We start from the raw sequence: 20,991 nt of genomic DNA, 5'->3' as shown, positions 1-20,991 counted from the left end.
CCAGGCCCATTCATGAGCTGGGTTTCAGGAACAATCTTTCCAAATGGGTTGCAAAGAAGTATCAGGGTTCCTGAGATTAGCTGAGGCCACCAGAGACACTCAAAGAGGCAAGGAAGGGACTTCTTCCTGAAGCACACCCTTAGTTTCCTGAAAACCACTGGATAATAATGAAATATACTGAGCACATACTGAATTCTTACTCTGTGCTAAGAACTGTGCTGATCTAACCACACAGGTCTCCATTTCACCTTCGCTGCTGTATTTATCTATTTAAAATAAATTTGGAATTAAGGTGCAACATATATAATATATGTGGTAAAGTGCTCTTACTAGACCAATGTCAGGCGTATACGGTAGGGAGTGTTTGCTTACGTGTACTCTCTGTGACCATCACCCAAATTGAGACACAGAATATTCCCAGCACCCCCAGAGGTTCCTTTGGCCCTTCCTAGTTAGTATCTGTCTCAGGGAATTACTCTTCTGACTGTAATCACCACCCTTTAGTTCTGCCTTTTTGTTATTCATGTAATTGAACTAGTCCAAAGTCACCCCATCAAGGAGTGGTGTACAGTCAAACAACCGTTTAAGTCCAACCATTGTAAGTCAAGGACAGTATGTAGTTGTTTAGGAAAGGTTTTCTTTTTTTTAGTTATTACTATTTGCATTCTTTCCTTTAAATTGTTTAAATTTTAGTTTTAGCACTTTGTGTTCACATAATGTGGTTTTTATTACCTCGATTTATTTTTGGAATTTGTTTTCTTTTAGGATCTAATTTGTGATCAGTTTTGTGAATGTAAAAAGGATGGTTGGATGTGATATATATTCTCTATAGTCTTTTAAGTTTATTATGACAGCGTGATTAATATTTAAATCATTTACTGTTCTTGCTATTTAATATAAGACAAATGGGGAGGATTAAAGATTTCCACTTCAAAAAAAGAAGAAGTGGTAAAGCTAAGACTCAGGGCCAGGTCTTTCTAAATGACAGAGAGATAATACTTACCTACTGGCTCCCAGGATGAGAAAGCGTGAAAGCGCCAGTTGCTCAGTCGTGTCCAACTCTTTGCAACCCCATCGACTGCAGCTTGCCAGGCTCCTTTGTCCATGGAATCCTCCGGGAAAGAATCCTGGAGTGGGTTGCCATTTTCTTCTCCAGGGGATGTTTCTGACCCAGGGATCGAACAATGTGCCTCCCCCATGGCAGGAGTATTCTTTACTGTCTGAGTCAGCAGGGAAAACCCCCAGGATGAGAAGACCCTCCTGAAACAAGGACGAGGTGTATCTGTTAAGCAGGGGAAATCTGAGACTTCAAGGATGGAGGAGTTTATAATTAGTTTCCCAAGGCTGCTGTGATAAATTACCACAAGATTGTGTTTAAAACAACTGAATGTATTCTCTCCCAGTTCTTAAGGGCAGGCATCTAAAATCGAGGTGTGTTGGCAGGACTGCTTTCCCTTTGGAAACTTTAGGGAAAATCTTTCCCACCTCTTGCAGCTTCTCGCGGCTCCAGGCACCCCTTGGCTTGTAGCAGCATTGCTCCAGTCTCCATTTTGGTGGCCCCGGTCAGTGAGCCGCCCCGTCTGACCCGGCCCAGGTCAGGGGCCCTTGCTCCCCCAGCTTCTAGGACAGTTTCCTCATTTTTTGGTCGACACTGTCTCACCATCAAGTTCAGGTACCAACTCCTGGGGAAGGAAGAGAGTACGGAAGAGGCACAGCTGAGGTCTCAAGCCCAGACTTGGACACAGCGCGGCTGGGGGTGAGGACGCAGTCCCCCAGGCCTGATGACAAGGGAGGCTGAGAAATAAGGCACGTGCCCAACTCCAGTGCGGTCACGGTGCACAGAGGGGAGAAGGGGTTCGGGCTGGTACCCACCAGTCCCTGGCCTTCTCTGGTGGCTCCGCGGTGAAGAATCTGCCTGCGATGCAGGAGACCCGGCTTCGACCCCTGGGTCGGGAAGATCCCCTGGAGGAGGGAACGGCTTCCCACTCCAGTATTCTGCCTGGAGACGCCCATGGACGGAGGAGCCTGGCGGGCTAGAGTTCACTGGGTTGCACAGACTCAGTGGTGACGGAGGTGGAAGCCACTAAGTTGCGTCTGACTTTTTGGGACCCCATGGGCTTTGCGGCCCCATGGGCTGTAGCCTGCCAGTCCATGGGATTCTCCAGGCGAGAATACCGGAGCGGGTAACTACTCCCTTCTCCAGGGGATCTTCCCGACCCAGGGACTGAGCCTGGGTCTCCTGCTTTGAGTGCAAATTCTTTACCTTATGAGCCCAAGTGCAAATAAGGGGATGTTGCTGCCTTGCTCACAGATCACCGTGATTTGCTGAATGGAAACGCCTGGCCCCAGTCTGGTACACATGGGTGTCTTACAACTGCTTTCATCTTTATCATCACTGAAGAAGACTTTCTGAAATGCACCTGCCTCTCAGTCGACTGTAAAGGTATTTCCTGGGGATTACCAATAAAGTGTGTAACTTACCCTTTATGAAATGACTGCTATTATTATACCTGTTTTATACATTTTTATAGATGAAGAAAATGAGGCTCAGCAGGGTACTGAGTAGTCAGATTAGCAGCGGTAGACGAAGTGAAAATTCTACCCCAGTCAGAGTCACGCCTAGTATTGTGGGAAGGACGTATCCACGTGGACATATTAGAATTACATTTTTCAAAATGTCGAATGAGCTCCTTTAGTGATCATAACATTGGTGTAGCAGGTCTCCAATCTGAACAGAATTGAATAAGAATTACCAGATACAGTAGCGTAATGGATCTGGCTGAATTTGATCCCTGGCTCTGCCATTTTCTGGCTCTGGGATTGTGAGCAAATCGTGCAAGGGATCTGAACCTCATTTTCTCCATCTATAAAAATGTATAAAATAGGTGTAATAATAACAGTCACTTCATAAGGATCAGTTAATGTTTAAAAAGTGTTCAGATTCTAGGATATTGGAATTGCTCTAGCTATTTGCAGTTATTAACACAGGCAAGGAGGATATTTTGTTTACACTCCATGTGTTGTGAAATCTATTTGTATGTACATAAGCATGCATAGGACCATGACGTGAAATATATTTCTTCCTATGAATTTTGTGTTTCTCATTCTGATCGCTAGGCCTTGCCCTGCAGTGGGTGATGTGCAGGATCTCGCTGATCCCTTCACCTTGGAGGTCTGCATCGAGGACCAGTGCCTTCTCAAAGCCTCGCCCTGTCTCTCCACTGAGAGAGCCAGCTCCATTGCCATGGACGTCTCTGGAGCAGAGTCCACCTCCTCTTGGCCCCAGGCTGGACAGATGCTCCTCGGCTCCTCAGGGTCAGTGAATCAGGCCACAAAATCATGTTTTCATTGTGGGTTTGTCTGTTGATGTGTACGTGTCTTTCCCTTCTGAGCCCTGGGTTGATGTCATCTTTCCTTTTTCCTTCGGGTCATAAAATCTAATCCAATTTCCAGTTTTTTAACTGAAATTTTATTTCCAGGGTTGGGTCCTACAATATTGCCACTAGCTCCGGGGACCTTAGAGAGACTCAGACTGGCAGGGACTGGGGGCCTGGGGGTGGGGGTGGGTGCAAAAAGACCCCAAGCCGGGGAATTGTGCTGATATTCATGCTGATGGCGGCGTGAACGCATGACATGATGAAAACACATCTTGAGCTGCCCGGTGGTCGATACTCTTGAAGAGGGGAGAGACGGGCCAGAGCCAAGGCAGTGGGCAGGATCAGTTCTGAGAAGAAGACACTCCCAGCTGGTCTGGGGTGATACCCACAGACTGACAGTGGGGATAGACACTGCCCCTCTCCGTGGACAGCCCCTGTCTTCTCCACCCCAGACCTGTTCTGTTTTCACAGACTACTAGAATATCAGGACAAGAGGGACCCTTGGGACTGGACAGAAAGGTGTGTTCCAGATCCTGCAGAAATGGGGCCATTGTCCTAGTAACTGACATTACCACCTGTTGAAGGCCCATGACATGCCAGGGCTCTGAGGAATAATTTCTAATAACTTATGCAAATATTCAGGAAGAAGTTATGTATGTAATCTCATGAAATAAAAGATGACACTGAGCTCAGAGATGTTAATTAACTTACCCAAGTTCACACAGCTACCAAGATCCAGTGTTGGCATTTGAACCCTGCGTGTCTGACTTTAGAGATCCATGTGTGGTCCGTGTGTGTATCAGCTGAATTACTCTCACCTGGGAGCTTATTAGGAATGCAGGACTTAGGCCTCTTTCCAGACCTTGACTCAGAATCTGCATTTTAACAAGATCCCGTTGTGGTGTGTGGCACCTTGATGTTTGAGCGGCTCGAACCTAAAGAATTTTCCGTCTCATAGCCATGTCTCATAGAGTTCGGCAGTCACTAAGTAAACAAACGCATGAGCTAATTAACTAATGAACCAATAGACACACTTCAAGCTGAATTCCTGGGTCAAAGAGTAATCTTCAGAAGATACTTACTTTTCACCGGATCACCATTAAGTTTCAGCTCTTAGTGGGAGAGGAAAGTGATTTCTTCCCCTGGAGTTGGATAGAAGATGCTTAGGGGTGCAAAGGCTAAGGAGCAAATGTACTTCACTAAGCTGTTTTGTTTCTGACCCAGGGAGACGTGAAGGGCGGGGACAGGAGAGCGCTTCCCCCACGGGGCGGGGCAGGGTGAGGACTCTTGCATCTTGCGTTCAGTCGTGCCGGGCGTCTGGCTGAGGGCTCTGCAGAAGCAGTGCCTATGGTAAGAGTCCACAGGCTCAAGGGGGCAAAAATGGAACAGTCATTTCCTTTCTTTTTTTCCTATCTGATTTGTTGTTCGTCGCTAAGTCACGGCTGACTCTTTGCAACCCCACGGACTGCAGCACGCCAAGCTTCCCTGCTCTTCACTATCTCTTGGAGCTTGCTCAAATTCATGTCCATCAGGTCAGTGACACTGTTTCCCTGGTGACTCAGACAGTAAAGAATCTGTCGGCAGTGCAGGAGAACCTGGTTCAATCCTTGCTTCGGGAAAATCCCCTGGAGAAGGGCATGGCTACCTAGTCCAGTATTCTTGCCTGGAGAATTCCCTGGACAGAGGAGCCTGGCGGCTTACACAGTCCGTGGGGTTGCAAAGAGTGGGACATGACTGAGCAACTAACTCACGCACATTCCTAGCTGAGCTAAGCTTTTATTTTGAGCCTCTGGCCAACAGTCTGCAAGGAAATGAATTCTGCTAACACAACCCAGGAGCTTTGAAGGCCCGGTTAGGCCTGGAGATGACTGCAAGCTAGCTGCCGCCTGCCTGTGGCCCTGGGAGTGGTCCTGCAGCAGAGGACCTGTGAAGCCACACTGAGATTTCTGCTCGTCAGACACCAAAAGGTAATCAACATGTGTGGATTTAAGCTCCGAAGCTTGGGGGTAATTTGTTATAGCAGCACAACAGATAACACCACACTCTACTCTCAAAGCAATCACATATCCTAGCCCAGGGAACTGTGCCTCTACTGAGAGAGCATTGCGAAGCCACAAGGGAAACGAAGTGGGTCCAGGGAGGGGTGGAGAATTGGGGTCAACAGCACAGCTCAGCACGAGCACCTCTGACTTGCCTGGAGCTGTGGACACAGGTGATGCAGAGCTGAATGAGACCTCAGCCTTGCCCCTGGGGAGCCCATGAGCTCTGGAAGAGCCAGAGCAGGCTTTGGAGGTCACTGGACCCTGAATCCATGTGGAACTTCCTGAAAATGTCATCACCCTTCCCCAGGAATTGACAAAGGGCATCTGACACCATCCCTGGGGCACCTTCTGGAGTAGAGCAAGCCCAGGTGCCTTGGAAACACTGCTTCAGTGGGCTCAGCCCTTGCCAACTCCGAGCAGAGACCTGCGGGCAATGAAAGTCATCTGTCCAATAAACAGGTCTGGGCAAGCATGGAAACCAAAGCCTCATCCATCACTGATGGCAATCACGAGAACAGGAGGTGGCTTGGCCAGGAAGGAGGCGTGGAGGGAAGTGGCAGGCATTAGGAGCTTGATATTGGCAGGAGGAAAGTGTGACTAATACTGTTTACCTGCACTGCGCTGCACAGCGTCTCTTCTGAACATCACAACAGGGGTATTGTGATGGGTATACCCCTATCGTGATGTTCAAAAGGTAGGCTTATTATTCCCATTTTGCAGGTGGAAAAACTGAGGGCCAGAAAGAGTGCAGTCACTTGCCCAAGGTCAGATCTGAACCCAGGTCAATTCAGGCCAAGCCCAAGTTCTTTCCATTGGGTGACCTTTTACTCCATCTTTCTCTTCTATTCACCTTGATTCTTTGATTTAAGAACACTGATTCTGCTGTAGAAGAAAGAGCCCTGGGGTCAGAGAGTCTAACTGCCCCTGGTGTGACTCCCTGAACGATTCTGGCCAGTGTAACTCCGTTGTCCAAGCCTGGTTTTCCCACCTATAAAATGATAGGTTTCGATTTTACTGGGGACGTCAAGTAAGTTTTGTTTGGCATGCCAGCTCTAACTGGATGGTGGTTGCCGTGAGCTGTGTCATATGGATGGGGTCTGTGAAGCTGGGAAATGATTTCTTGTGGCTCATTGAGGTCTTCACTGAGTATAGATTATGGGAATAGATGATCTCCAAGTTCTTTTGAAAGTCTTTGAGTATGTGACTCTTTTTTCAACATTTCTCTTTTTCCTTTATTGGGTTTTTGTTTTTTTTTTTTTAGGCAAAGCCAATCCAGAGAGGCCCCATCTGCCTCTGCTGAATATTAAACTGATATATGCAAATCGCGGGCTGGCTGGATGGCCCCCGGATCTGCAGGAGGATGAGACCTCACAAAGACCCATATGTTGCTGCCCTGATGGTGTTGTTTTAGCACCTTCAGTAAAACCCCATCTGTGGCGGGGTGATCTGTGAGAGCACCAAGGGCCATGCTTAACCCCTAAAACCACCAACTAAAGGGCCATAAAGAACCCTGCTAGGACCGGTGACTCCTGGATGCTGCCCAGATGGCACCTGTCTTCCTGGAACTTGGCCTGCAGCAAATGTGAACACTTGGTTGCTGGAGCTCAGCTTCGAGCTTCCCACCTAGAACAGAGACGAGGAGGCAACTGCTCTGGTGGGGCGGGAGGGCAGCTGGGGACGGGGGTAGCTTTCCCCCTGGTCACTGGATTTGTTCTTTCTGGATCTTTGATGTCTCGGCCACAGCTGGAGAACTGTAGGGTTTTTTTTTTTTTTTTTTTAAGTTTTTGTTTTGTGTTGGAGTGTAGCCGATTGACAAACAACGTTGTGACAGTTTCAGGGGAACAGCAAAGGAATTCAGCCACATACATGCATATGTCTGGACTTCCCAGGTGGTGCTAATGGTGAAGAACCCACATGCCAACGCGGGTAGACATAAGAGACGCAGGTTCGATTCCTGGGTCAATAAGATACCCTGGAGGAAGGCATGACAACCCACTCCACTATTCTTGCCTGGAGAATCCCACGGACAGGGGAGCCTGGCAGGCTATAGTCCACAGCGTTCTACAGAGTCGGACATGACTGAAATGGCTTAGCAGGCACACTCACATACACGTACCCATTCCCTCCCAAACTCTCCTCCCATCCAGGCTGCCACATAACGTTGAACAGAGTTCCCTGTGCCATACAGTAGTCCCTGTTGGTTATCCATTTGAAATATAGCAGTGTGTACATGACCTTCCCAAGCTCCCTAACTATTTGCCTCCGGCAACCATTAGCTCATTCTCAAAGTCTGTGAGTCTGTTTCTGCTTTGTGAGCTCATTTGTATCATTTCTTTTCAGATTTTGCACGTAAGGGATGTTGTGCGATCTTGGAAACCTGTAGCAGTTTTGTCCTTAGCAAGCTTGAGGGCCCACAGGCCACCATGCTCTTTCCTGGCAACGTGACAAACTGCCACAGGGACCCTGGGACATGGCCACCCAGTGCCCACTCTGACCGACCGCCCCTGGCCCTAGGGGGACCCCCACTCCCTTCTTCTCCCCGTGCCGGTCCCTCCAAGCTAGTAAGACACAGCAGTGGGGGAGCCAGGCGAAGGCAGCAAAGTCACCGGCTAGAGCAGGGCTTCCTGGGAGCAGAGCCCACTGAGGAGCCGTCCCCTCAAGACACTTTGATGTCTCGGGAGAACACTGTCAGTGAATCAAAAATAACTTGGCAACTCCTGCCTCACGGAGTGGGTTTGAGACATAAAATAAGTAGTGTGCTTTAGATAGAAGATTATTTGGGTCACCTTCATTAGGAGACTTTGTCCCCTGGGGCTGAGGGGGGCTCCCTGCAGGCCATGGGCTCAGGGCAAGGTAACTCCGGGCCAGAACACACCAGAAGGTTCTCTACCCACAGCCCTCCTCTCTTGGAGGGAGCCTGGGTCCAATGTCCCTTTTCCTTTTCTTTTAAAAGTATTCTGTATTAATTTTCTTAGAGTAGGGGCTCAGATGGTAAAAAATCTGCCTGCGATGCAGGAGACCCGGGTTCAATCCTTGGGTCAGGAAGATCCCCTGGAAGAGGAAATGGCAACCCACTCCAGTGTTCTTGCCTGGGAAATCCCATGGACAGAGGAGCCTGGTGGGCTACAGCCCATGGGGTTGCAAAGAGTCGGACATGACTTAGTGACTTTCACTTCTTTCATCTCAAAAGTAACACGTGTTTATTGCAGAATAACTTAGAGGTGCATGTAAGCCAAGAGATGAACACACACTTCCCCCATCACCTCTCGATGTGGAGGGACCACTGTTGACATTTTAGTGATGGGATGTGAGAAGGGGGGGCACAGCGCCAAGGACCAGGCCCTGGGGTCCACACATCTGCAGCAACCTCTGGTTCTTTCTCTGACCACTGGTGTGGGCAAGTGGCTCATCTTTTTTGCGCCTCAGTTGGCCCATCTGCAAACTGGTTGTGATAATAGTTTGGTGTGAGGAATACAGGATACTAACGCATATATATGGACTCTAGAAAGATGGTAACGATGACCCTGTATGAGAGACAGCAAAAGAGACACAGACATATAGAACAGTCTTTTGGACTCTGTGGGAGAAGGCGAGGGTGGGATGATTTGGGAGAATGGCATTGAAACATGTATAATATCATATGTGAAACGGATCGCCAGTCCAGGTTCGATGCATGAGACAGGGTGCTCGGGGCTGGTGCACTGGGATGACCCAGAGGGATGGGATGGGGAGGGAGGTGGGAGGGAGGGTCAGGACGGGGAACACATGTACACCCGTGGCGGGTCCATGTCAATGTATGGCAAAACCACTACAATATTGTAAAGCAGTTAGCTTCCAATTAAAATAAATAAATTTATATAAAAAATAGTTTGGTGTGAGGACTTACTGAGAGGACTCACCCTCAGTCTTCACATGGTGCTGGGCGCGTAGGAAACGCTCCAGAAATGATGATGTCCTTACTATTATCATCTTGGCACTGACCTCTCATGGGGCCAAGGTCATCCAGAAAGGAAACAGACTGCTCTTAGGAGCAGGGATGCTCTTCTTCAATCCTGGTGAAATGAAGGGATTCTAGGAGAGGAAGTAACATAATGTCTCAAACAGGCAGTTTTAAATGGGAAATAATGGGAGATGTATGCTCCAGTTTTATAGGGATCAAAACTTCTTAAAAAATTGAGAGCAGAAGGGAATCTTTTTTAGTTTAGGTCCATGCCCCAAGGGTCATATATATATATTTTTTCAGTTGGCCAAAACTGCATGGCAAAGCTGTTTTCCAATGCAGACTTCCCCTGGCTTCTGGACCGACTGAATCTCATTTTTGAAGCTGCAATGATCTGACTCTGAAGTTAGGGGTTCCACTGGGTGTGGATAGAGTTTACAATCCTGCTAGAGGTCATAAGGATCACGGGAAGAAAGACTCGGAAAGAAACAGGGAATTTCTTAAGCAAAGAGCTAAAGCAAAGTGGAAGTCCACGCACAGATCTCTGCCTCCTTGGCGCATCACCATGTCAGATGCTGACCTGAGTGGGGGAAGGAACCTCCCTCCCCCTCCCTGCCTGGCTGCTTATTCCACTCTAAACTAGCCCTGAACACTCTGCGTTGGCCCAGATGAACACCTGTTTCCTTCCAGATGTTTCTATGTACTATACGTGTATACAGATTCTTACTATATCTTTAACCCGACTCATTCTGCCTTGTAGCCTGCTTTTCCCACTTAACTCTGTGGCTGAACATAGCCCCGCTGTCTTTCGGTTCACTATTTTTGTCATCCCCTGGGGGCCATGCTGCAAAAACAATATGTCCAGGGCTGCCCTGAACTTGACCTCTCTCCTTCCAACCCCTGAGTCCTCCCATCTTGCTTTCCTTCCACTGATCCTGTTGTTGACTTTGGGACTCAGAATGCAGACTTAGCTCTGTGTTGGCTGGACCTGAATCCACCCAACACACTCATTTGCACACTTTTGGCTAATGACCTTCTTTCCTTTTCTACGGAGAAAGTAGAAGCACTTGCCAAAAGAAAACTTTCCATTTTTCCCTCTACCACCATCCAGTGCTGAAGTTCCTTTGCTCGGTCAACATATTCCAACCCGCTATAAACTAGTCTTCTGTTAGTGAAATCATAGCTGCAAAAGTCTCTTTAAAAAGTTGCTCCTGTGCAGATACGAGCATGGCAAAGCCTGTCAGTTTATATAGTACTGCATCGAGAGGTGAGAAAAAATGACTTTTAAGGTTAAATAAAATCCCAGGGGTAGCTCAAGTACAGCTCAGTTACTTGCGTCCTCGTGGTGTGTGAGTCAGCTGTGCGGCCTGCTCTGTGTATGGTGTGTTAATGCTGTTTTATTGTACATTTTGGATGCTTCTTGACTAACTTTTAAGTGTCAGCAGGGAAATTGAAATGTACTACTTGGCCTAAACATAAAAAAGAGATTTGAGAAATGGTATCATTTAATATCTCCTAACACTCATCTTCGGAGAAGGCAATGGCACCCCACTCCAGTACTCTTGCCTGGGAAATCCCATGGACGGAGGAGCCTCCTAGGCTACAGTCCATGGGGTCGCTAAGAGTCGGACACGACTGAGCGACTTCACTTTCACTTTTCACTTTCACGCACTGGAGAAGGGAATGGCAGCCCACTCCAGTGCTCTTGCCTGGGGAATCCCAGGGACAGAGGAGCCTGGTGGGCTTCCATCTATGGGGTCACACAGAGTCGGACATGACTGACGTGACTTAGCAGCAGTAGTAGCAGCAGCAGCAACACTCATCTCACACACTAGTGAAGTAATGCTCAAAATTCTCCAAGCCAGGCTTCAGCAATACATGAACCGTGAACTTCCTGATGTTCAAGCTGGTTTTAGAAAAGGCAGAGGAACCAGAGATCAAATGGCCAACATCCGCTGGATCATCGAAAAAGCAAGAGATTTCCAGAAAAACATCTATTTCTGCTTTATTGACTATGTCAAAGCCTTTGATTGTGTGGATCACAATACACTGTGGAAAATTCTGAAAGAGATGGGAATACCAGACCACCTGACCTGCCTCTTGAGAAATCTGTATGCAGGTCAGGAAGCAACAGTTAGAACTGGACATGGAACAACAGACTGGTTCCAAATAGGAAAAGGAGTACGTCAAGGCTGTATGTTGTCACCCTGCTTATTTAACTTCTATGCAGAGTACATCATGAGAAACGCTGGGCTGGAAGAAGCACAAGCTGGAATCAAGATTGCTGGGAGAAATATCATTAACCTCAGCTATGCAGATGACACCACCCTTATGGCAGAAAGTGAAGAGGAGCTAAAAAGCCTGTTGATGAAAGTGAAAGAGGAGAGTGAAAAAGTTGTCTTAAAGCTCAACATTCAGGAAACAAAGATCATGGATGGCATCTGGTCCCATCACTTCATGGGAAATAGATGGGGAAACAGTGGAAACAGTGTCAGACTTTATTTTTGGGGGCTCCAAAATCACTGCAGATGGTGATTGCAGTCATGAAATTAAAAGACGCTTACTCCTTGGAAGGAAAGTTATGATCAACCTAGACAGAATATTGAAAAGCAGAGACGTCGCTTTGCCAACAAAGGTCCATCTAGTCAAGGCTATGGTTTTTCCAGTGGTCATGTATGGATGTGAGAGTTGGACTGTGAAGAAAGCTGAGCACCGAAGAATTGATGCTTTTGAAGTGTGGTTTTGGAGAAGACTCTTGAGAGTCCCTTGGACTGCAAGGAGATCCACCCAATCCATTCTCAAGGAGATCAGCCCTGGGTGTTCTTTGGAAGGAATGATGCTGAAGCTGAAACTCCAGTACTTCGGCCACCTCATGTGAACAGTTGACTCATTGGAAAAGACTCTGATGCTGGGAGGGATTTGGGGCAGGAGGAGAAGGGGACGACTGAGGATGAGATGGCTGGATGGCATCACCGATTCGATGGACGTGAGTTTGAGTGAACTCCAGGAGATGGTGATGGACAGGGAGGCCTGGCGTGCTGTGATACATGGGGTCACAAAAAGTCGGACACGACTGAGTGACTGAACTGAACTGGACTGAACGTTACAGGAGGCATTTCATGAGTGTCTTCCAAACAGTGGGGATTTTAACTGGAGGAGAGGGACTTCCCTGGTGCTGCAATGGTTGAAACTCCACGTTCCCAATGCAGGTGGGGTGGGGATCTGAGACACCACAGGCCACACCGTGAGGCCAAATAGATGAATGAGTGAATATACTTTAGGCGGAGGAGAGACCCATTTGCTGGTTCTTTCGAATAGTGCTGCTAATAACAAAAGCTCACATCTAACAGCTTTTAATGTGCCCAGGTACTGTTACACTGTGTGTGCATTAGCTCATGTAACCTTTACTTAAGGACTTGGGGACGAGGTCAAACACAGAGAAGTTAAGTAACTTGCTTAAGATCACACAGCTTGTAAATGGCAAATCCAGGATTTGGAACCAAGTATCTTGTCTCCTGGAGTAGGAAATGGCAACCCACTCCAGTATTCTTGCCTGGAAAATTCCATGGACAGAGGAGCCTGGTGGGCTGCAGTCCGTGGGGTCTCAAGGAGTTGGACACAGCCGAGCGGCTGAGCACACACGTACATCTTGTCTCCAGACTCTATACCCTCGTTCCTGTCATTCTCGTGCTTATTTGGCAGAACCGCACCCTGGTCTTAACCAACTCTGCCTCTTCTGTGCCTGCCCCTCAAAGCAGCCGATGGGTCTGGAGAAAACCATTAAGCCATGCTGGCTGCTTCCCGTTAGTTTCCGGTGCGTGATTCTCCCATGGATCCTTGCGCTACCTGGCAACCACCATCCATTTCCCCGGTCCAGTAAGTCTCCCGAAAACGCCATCTGAGTTTTCTCACACCTTCTCCTCCGTCCTTGAACCCAGTTCCTCATCCCCTCCCTCCCTCTCACCTGCTGACCTATTTCCCATTCACGGAGATGACAGTAGCAATCAGAGAACTTGTTTCCGCCCCCTGCCCTGTCTCGGGATGCTCGTGTTTTGCCTTCCCTCTTGTTAAGACAGATGCAGGGTCCCCACTCCTGAGAACAACTCTCCTCCCCTATGCTCCGAGGACGCAGCTTCAGTACTTGTCCCCTCTCTCGCCTGCATCATAGCACATTCCTTTTCTCCTGAAATCGTTAGCATCACTGTGCAAACATGCCAAGATCTCGTCTGTGTTAAAACAAACAGCAGCCAACCAGCGCAATCCTACCTTCCTTTTCAGCTGCCTTTTTACTTCTCTTTTCCTTTACAACAAAAACTCTGGCAAGAGGAGTCTTCCTGTCTGTCCCAGTCCTTCTCCTCCACTTCCCTCTTTCAATAACCTGGTCAGGCTTCTGCTCCCAGCTGTGCATCCAAACGGGATTGACCAAGGTCATTCAGGACCCATGATCTCTGCTTGGCTCAAGCCAGCAGTGTATTCTCAAGCCACCTGTAGCTGGTCCTGTGAGCATCTGACACAGCTGACGGCTTCCTCATCCTTCAAGCTCTTCCCTTACTCCGTCTCCAGGACGCCCCCCAGTCCTGGTCTCCACTCCCTTCTCCTTCATGCGCTTCTTCTCAGTTTCCCAGTTTCTCTGTTCTCTATCCATGAGCCCGTAATGCTGGGGGCTGCCAGGCTCAGCCCTCATGCCTCTTCTCTGCCCACATGCCCTGCTTTGGTGATCCCACGTTGTCTCCCTCATGCTTTAAGCATCATCTCCAGCAGGTGACTCCCCAGTTGACAGTTTCAGGTTGAACCCCGTCACTGCGCTGATCTCCAGACTCATCTGTCTGTTTCCACTTCGATGTCTAACAGGCATCTTGAAGGTAACACAGTCCAGATGGGAGTCCTGACCCACAGCCACGCCAAGCCTGCTCCTTCCTTCGTCTCCCCATCTCAGGTAGGGTGAATCCCCCTTTCACTGTACCAGATGTTTGTACCAAATGCTTTGGAGTCCTCCTTGACTGCCCTCTTTCTTTCGTATGCTTATACAATTGATCAGAACTCCTTTCAGTTTTGTTTTCAAAGCAGACCCAAAGTCCAATCACTTTTCACCATTTCCACCACCACCTGATCTAATCCGCCAACCACCCCTCTGGGATTATTACAAATAGCTGCTTTTCCCCCTGTTTCTACCCTGACTCCCTATATTCTTTTCTCAGCCCAGCCTCCCAAGTAATGCTGTAAAACCGTAGGGCAGACACTGCAACTCCTCTGCCTAGAAATCCCCAGCAGCTTCCTATCGCTCCACAGGGAAGCCAGCGTCATTGGAGTGACCTTCCAGGCCCAGTGTGGTCTGTCCCAGCCCCATCCCTCACTCTCCTCCTCTCTGACCTCGTTTCCTAGTCTTCTCCCACTTGTTCAGTCTCTCCAGATGCTCAGCTGCAGCCTTCCTATTTTTCCTTGAACTGGTCCAGCAGCCTGCTTACCGGGGTGGTATCAGTGGCCAGACGCCCTTCCCCAGGCCAAGGTCCGCTCCCTCACTCTTTCAGACGTCTGCTCAGACCTTCCAAGTTGAGGTCATCTTGACCTATTTCAAATGGAAGCACTCTCCTCCTCAGAATCCCTAGCCCCGTTCTGCTTTATTTTTTTCCACATTGCTCATCACTATAATATACTATACTCTACAGTGGTATTCATGGTATAGATTTTACAGGGCATTTATTTTACCGATTGTCCACCTCTCACATGCTAAAGTGCTCATCTTCAGGAGGCCACGGGTCCTTCTACTCCCTGAAGCACCTTCAGTGTTTAGAGCCATGTATAACACATGGTAGGTATTCATTGGGTATTTGTTGGATAAATGGGTGAATGAATGAACTCTACAAAATGAATATGATCTGGATTAGGTTAGTTGGTATAATATCTTTGGCTTCCTTTTAAGCCTCTGGATCACTTTGAAGACGACCCAAAGATTGCAAAGCCATCTTTACTTCATCTCCTTTTTTTTTTTGTTTTTAACCTGTCAGTATTTGCAGCTACTCATCTGTGTAAATAGTGTCTTCAAGAACACTGTACAATGAAAGCTAATGAAAATTATCAGGCTGTTTTGATAAACACAAAAAATGAAGTCAGGAGGTTATGGATGACAATTGCAGTTTTGTATCAACTCAAGCATCCAATTTATTTAATCAAAACAGCCTTGTTCTTATTGATTGACTTTATAATAAGTAAAGGTTATCGTCTGTATTTATAAAATAAAGTCACACAGCTAAACCATTGCTTTAAACAAATCAGTTTTGTATATTGCATTCCAGGCAAGAATTTAAAAATAGCTAAAAATAAATGTGAAAACCATTGACTTGTAACATAACCTCGAAGAGCTCTTTCTTGCTTTGGTATTATGTCAGCCCAGCCTGGTTGCTGCTGAGCGAGGCTAGGACCGGGGTGAGGGCGCAGCAGACTCCTCTTATCCCCGGTTTTGCTTTCCCTGGTTTCAGTTACTCAAGGTCAAAAGAGGTCTGAAAATACGCAATGAAACATTCCAGAAATAAACAGTGCATACATTTTAAACTGCGTGCCCTTCTGAGTAGCGTAATGAAATCTCGTATCATCCCGCTCCTTCCTGCATGAGCTCCTCAGCCACTGGCATCCTGACATCCAGCAACGGACACTGACCTGATTCAATGACCCCTGAGCAGCGGAAGCAGGTGGCCGTCCCCCGACTTCTCACCAGAAGGTCCGTAGCAGCCTAGAGCTGTGTCACCGTGCATATGGCATCCATGTCGCCTCACCTCATCAGGTAGGCATGTTATCATCTCACATCGTCACAGGGGAGGGGTGAGTACCGTGCGACAAATACTTGGAGAGAGAGAAAGATAGCATTCGCATGAATTTTCTTCTAGAAGATCGTTATAATTGTTTGATTGTGTTATCAGCTATCGTTGCCACTGTGCCTCAATTTGCTGTTTTTCCCAAATCGACTCCAGTAAATTTTCCCTGCCTCCTGCCCTGTCCTTTTCATACTGTTCTCCTCCGTGCCCTGAGTGTTCTGTAAAATCATCATAACAAGACTTCCCCGGCAGCCCAGTGGTGACGGCTTCGCATGAAGTGCAGGAGGCGTGGGCTCCATCACTGGCTGGGGGAGTTCCGTGTGCTACAAGGTGTGACCAAAATAAATCATCATAATAGCTGGCCTTTATCTACTAAATGTAGCAAACTGCAGGTGAGGCATTTAATATGAATTTTCATATTTAAGCCTCACCACCATAATGGTCACCCTAGAGACAGATACTATGACCATTTCAATTTCAGAAAGGGGGAAGTGCCGGAAGAGAGAAAGTACCTTCCCACGGTCAGATGGTCAGTGAATGTGAGCGTCTCCTCCAGAGATGTCTGAGCCATTTTTGCAAACTCAGTGGCAGACCAGAGCTGGCTACCGAGGAGGAACCCAGCGAAAGTCAGTACCCTGACTCAGGTTCGACCCAGTCTGTCCATTTACTGAGCCCACGGGGGTGTGGATGAGCCCCCTTGGTCTTCCAAAGACTGTAAAGAGGTGTCTGTGTAATTTGCATTGTGCTTCTCTGACCGACAAAGTCCTTGAAATCAGTCTATTCCAAACAGCCTCAGAGTCCCACTCTCACAAGGTCTTTCATTTTGGTCCAAAAATTGTGGCAGGAAATTTCCGAGCTGTTGATATGCCGGGATGGAGTTTGTTATCACTGGCAGATCTGATGTTGGAAGCTGTGTGAGAGGCCTCATGAATAATAGAACATGGGCTGGTGCTCACTCCTCCTTGTGAGGACCAGGCATGTCCAAGATGGAACACACCGGAGCTGGCAGCCAGGGCCAGGGGTCACTTGCATAAACGCCGTGGCTGCATCTGAAGACTTGCCCACACTTCCCAGGGATCAGACCACCAGATGTACTACAACGAATTACAAAGAGATACATGGGTAAGGAGTCAGAACAGCTGAGTTTGAGGCTTGCAGTACAACCTTAACAAAATTACTCTTGCTCTCTGATCTCCACTCTAAGGAGAGAATTTAAGAATCTGCCTGCAGTGCAGGAGACTTGGGTTCAGTCCCTGGGTCAGGAAGATCCCCTGGAGAAGGGAATGGCAACCCACTCCAGTATTCTGGCCTGGAGAATTCCGTGGACAGAGGAGCCTGGCGGGCTACAGTCCACGGGGTCTCAAAGAGTGGGACACGACTGAGCAGCTAACATATACATACAGGCTTGTATAAGCTATTTACTTATTTGGTTTTAATGAAATATAGTTCATGGCAATATTGTGTCAGCCTCTGCTGTACAACAAAGTGACTCAGTTATACATATACATAGACTCTTTTTTATTGTGGTTTATCACAGTACATTGCATATAGTTCTCTGTGCTTACAGTAGGCTCTTGCTGTTCATTCACTCTCTATATGACACTTTGCATCTACTAACCCCAAGCTCCCAATCCAACGCCACCCTCCTTTGGCAGCGAGTGAGTCTAGTCTGTTTCTGTTTCATAGATAAATTAGTGTCACATTTGCGATTCCATATATAAATGATATCGTAGTATGTTTTTATCTTTTTGACATTTCACTTAGGATAATAATCTCTAGGTCCATCAATGTTGCTGCAAAGGCATTATTTCAGTCTTTTTTATGGCTGAGTAATATTTCATTATATATATATATGTATACACCACGTCTTCTTTAAGCATTCATCTGTTGATGGACATTTAGTTTGTTTTCATGTCTGAACTATTGCAAATAGTGTTGCTTAGAACATGGGGGTGCATGTATATTTTAAAATTATGGTTTTCTCTGGATATGCACCCAGGAGTGGAAGTGCTAGGTCAGATGGCAATACTATTTTTAGTTTTTTGGGGGAACCTCCATTGTGTAAGCTATTAAGTCCAAACACTGCTCTGAAGCTTGAGTATCTTCTTTCTCTGTAGACATAAATGTACATTTGTGTATGTGTGTAAATACTTATGTAGTCATGTATATATATATATATGTGTGTGTGTATACATACGCATGTATAAGCATGTAGTATCGCTGGTCCTCCCCCCTGGGCTGTGAGTGTGGAAATATAGGATGGCCGTGGCAGTGACCTAGCCCCAGAAAGTTAGCAGCAGGAACCAAGGCTGCAAAGCCCTGGTGTAGAGAAAGAGGCCAGGGTGGTGGAGATGGGTCCACTGCCCACTGTATATGAAAGGGCTGAAGGAAGAAGAAATCTGGATCTAGATGGAGGGTGTAGGAGCTGACGGGTGGCATGCAAGAGAGGCACTTCAGATGGTGAACAGCCTAAGGGCGATAACCTCGGAACAGCAGAGCAAAGCCTCAGGGGTTCCTGGAGCTGACACACAAAGCCCACTGTGGACCCAGCTCCACCGGGCTCCTTTGCGGTTCCCAAGCCCTGGCGCTAAGGCCTTCCCCCAGGGATGCTATTGTTTAGATGAAGTCACCGAATACCTGCTGTATCAGTGAGCTTTAGTGGCATAACACATAACCACTTGTTATTTCTCAGAAGTCTCAGGTTGGCTGGGAGGTCCCGCTGCCCTAGGCTGCATGTAGCGGATGGCACTGGGCTGGTTGGTGTGTCTGTGGTCAGCCAGCAGGACAGCTGCCGGCCATCAGGTCTGGCCCAGTGGTGGCCAACTCTTTCCTCCAAGTGCAGCTCACCCCCTCCGGCAGCTGGGTCACGGCGGTGGTGGGGTCCACGTGAGGAAGAGGTGGAAAAGTGCAAGCGCTTTTCTCAAAGCTTCTGCTCTGGACAAGCCTGTTACTCTCCCAGTGGTAGAAACAAGTCACGTGGCCCATTCCAGGATCCAAGTGGGAATGAACTCGAGAGGCTGGGCACAGGGAGGCCATCCCTTGGGGCCATGAAAACAGTAGGTCTGTTACATCTGGGTCACTTAAAGGAATTTCTGAAGAATGCAAGCAAGATTATGTAATGAAACAAATGTGTACTGAGCTCCTACTATGTATCCAGTGCGCTTCTAGTATTTCACATGCTGGGGATTTGGAGGTGAATAAGGAAAAATGTGCTTCAGTCCATCTTCACACTGAAGAAAGAAAGTTAGTTGCTCAGTCATGTCGGACTCTTTGTGAGCCCATGGACTGTGGCCCACCATGTTCCTCTGTCCATGGGGTTCTCCAGGCAAGAAAACTGGAGTGGGTTGCCATTTCCTTTTTCAGTGGATCTTTCCCACCCAGGGATCAAACCTGGGTCTCCCAGTCCGATTCCTGGATTGGGAAGATCCACTGGAGAAGGGATAGGTTGCCCACTCCAATATTCTTGGGCTTCCCTGACGGCTTAGCTGGTAAAGAATCCACCTGCAATGTGGGAGACCTGGGTTCTATTGCTGGGTTGGGAAGATCCCCTGGAGAAAGGAAAGGCTACCCACTCCAGTATTCTGGCCTGGAGAATTGCATGGATTGCATAGTCCATAGGGTTGCAAAGAGTCGGACACGACTGACGGACATTCTCTTTCATATTGAAAGTGAAGTCCTAAAGGGGCTTAAACAGCTTCCATTGCGTTGTTTGTAGATTCTCATTAGTTATCTATTTTATACATAGATGTGTATATATTGTATGTATGTCAACCCAGTCTCCCCGTTCCTCCCACTCCCACTTCCCTCTTGATATCCATATATTTGTTCTGTGCGTCTGTGTCTCTATTTCTGCTTTGCAAATGAGATCATCTGCACAGTTTTCCTAGATTCCACATGTATGTATTAATATATGATATTTTTCTCTTTCTGGCTTACTTCACTCTGTATGACATTCTCTAGGTCCATCCGCATTTCTGCAAATGACCCAATTTTGTTCCTTTTTATGGCTGAGTAATATTTCACTGTATATATGCACCACATGTAGAAAAACCAAGGTGGATCCTATACCCTTGACCGTTTCTAATTACTTCATGAAGAAGTCGCTACTATGTGTGGGGATTCTATCTCAGATGGTATTTAAAGATTTTCCTGATTTCTAACATTAGAGGAATTCACTTTAGACAATCTGTTTCTTAAATTCACCACTGCTGAGCAGGGGGAAGACTCTAGATCCAAAGGATAAGCCTTAATTTGGGTATTAAGTCAGAATTGACTGTACTTGGAAATAGTTGCCTGGAAGCAATGCATTGAGCTGGAGCACCTCATGCCTGTGAGACATACGCTAGAGTTCAGGGGAAAGAAAAGGAAAGGAAAGGCACAGCTGCTGAAAACTAACTAAATAAAAACACCCCATCCCCAAGTTCCATTCCAGCCCTTGATTTCCAGATGGGCACAGTGACGAGCAGAGGGGCGTGGAGGGTCTAAGCCTGGGCACAGCGTGAGGGAGGGCTGGGGCTCAGACCAGCTCCCTGGTTCCAATTCTCCCATCTTCATTGTATAAGAGCCCCCAGACAAGTGACCTGTTCCACTCATCTCCCACCCAGATGCCCCCTCCAGGCCTCCTTCTCTTTGACTTATAGCAGACCCCAGGCTTGGGCAGAATTACTCAACGTTTGTAGAGACATGAATCTCTGAGGTTGTGGAGGGAAGGCCCCGAAGAGGAAATCCATATTCAAAAAATCATTAATTTCACTTAAAAATCACGTCTGTGCTATTGACTGCCTCGGCTGCTTGGAATTTAGTTTACGGTTCCACTCCATGGT

This window comes from Budorcas taxicolor, chromosome 8, assembly GCF_023091745.1.
Source record: "Budorcas taxicolor isolate Tak-1 chromosome 8, Takin1.1, whole genome shotgun sequence".
Classification (NCBI taxonomy): Eukaryota; Metazoa; Chordata; class Mammalia; order Artiodactyla; family Bovidae; genus Budorcas; species Budorcas taxicolor.
This window is presented reverse-complemented; position numbering follows the sequence as displayed.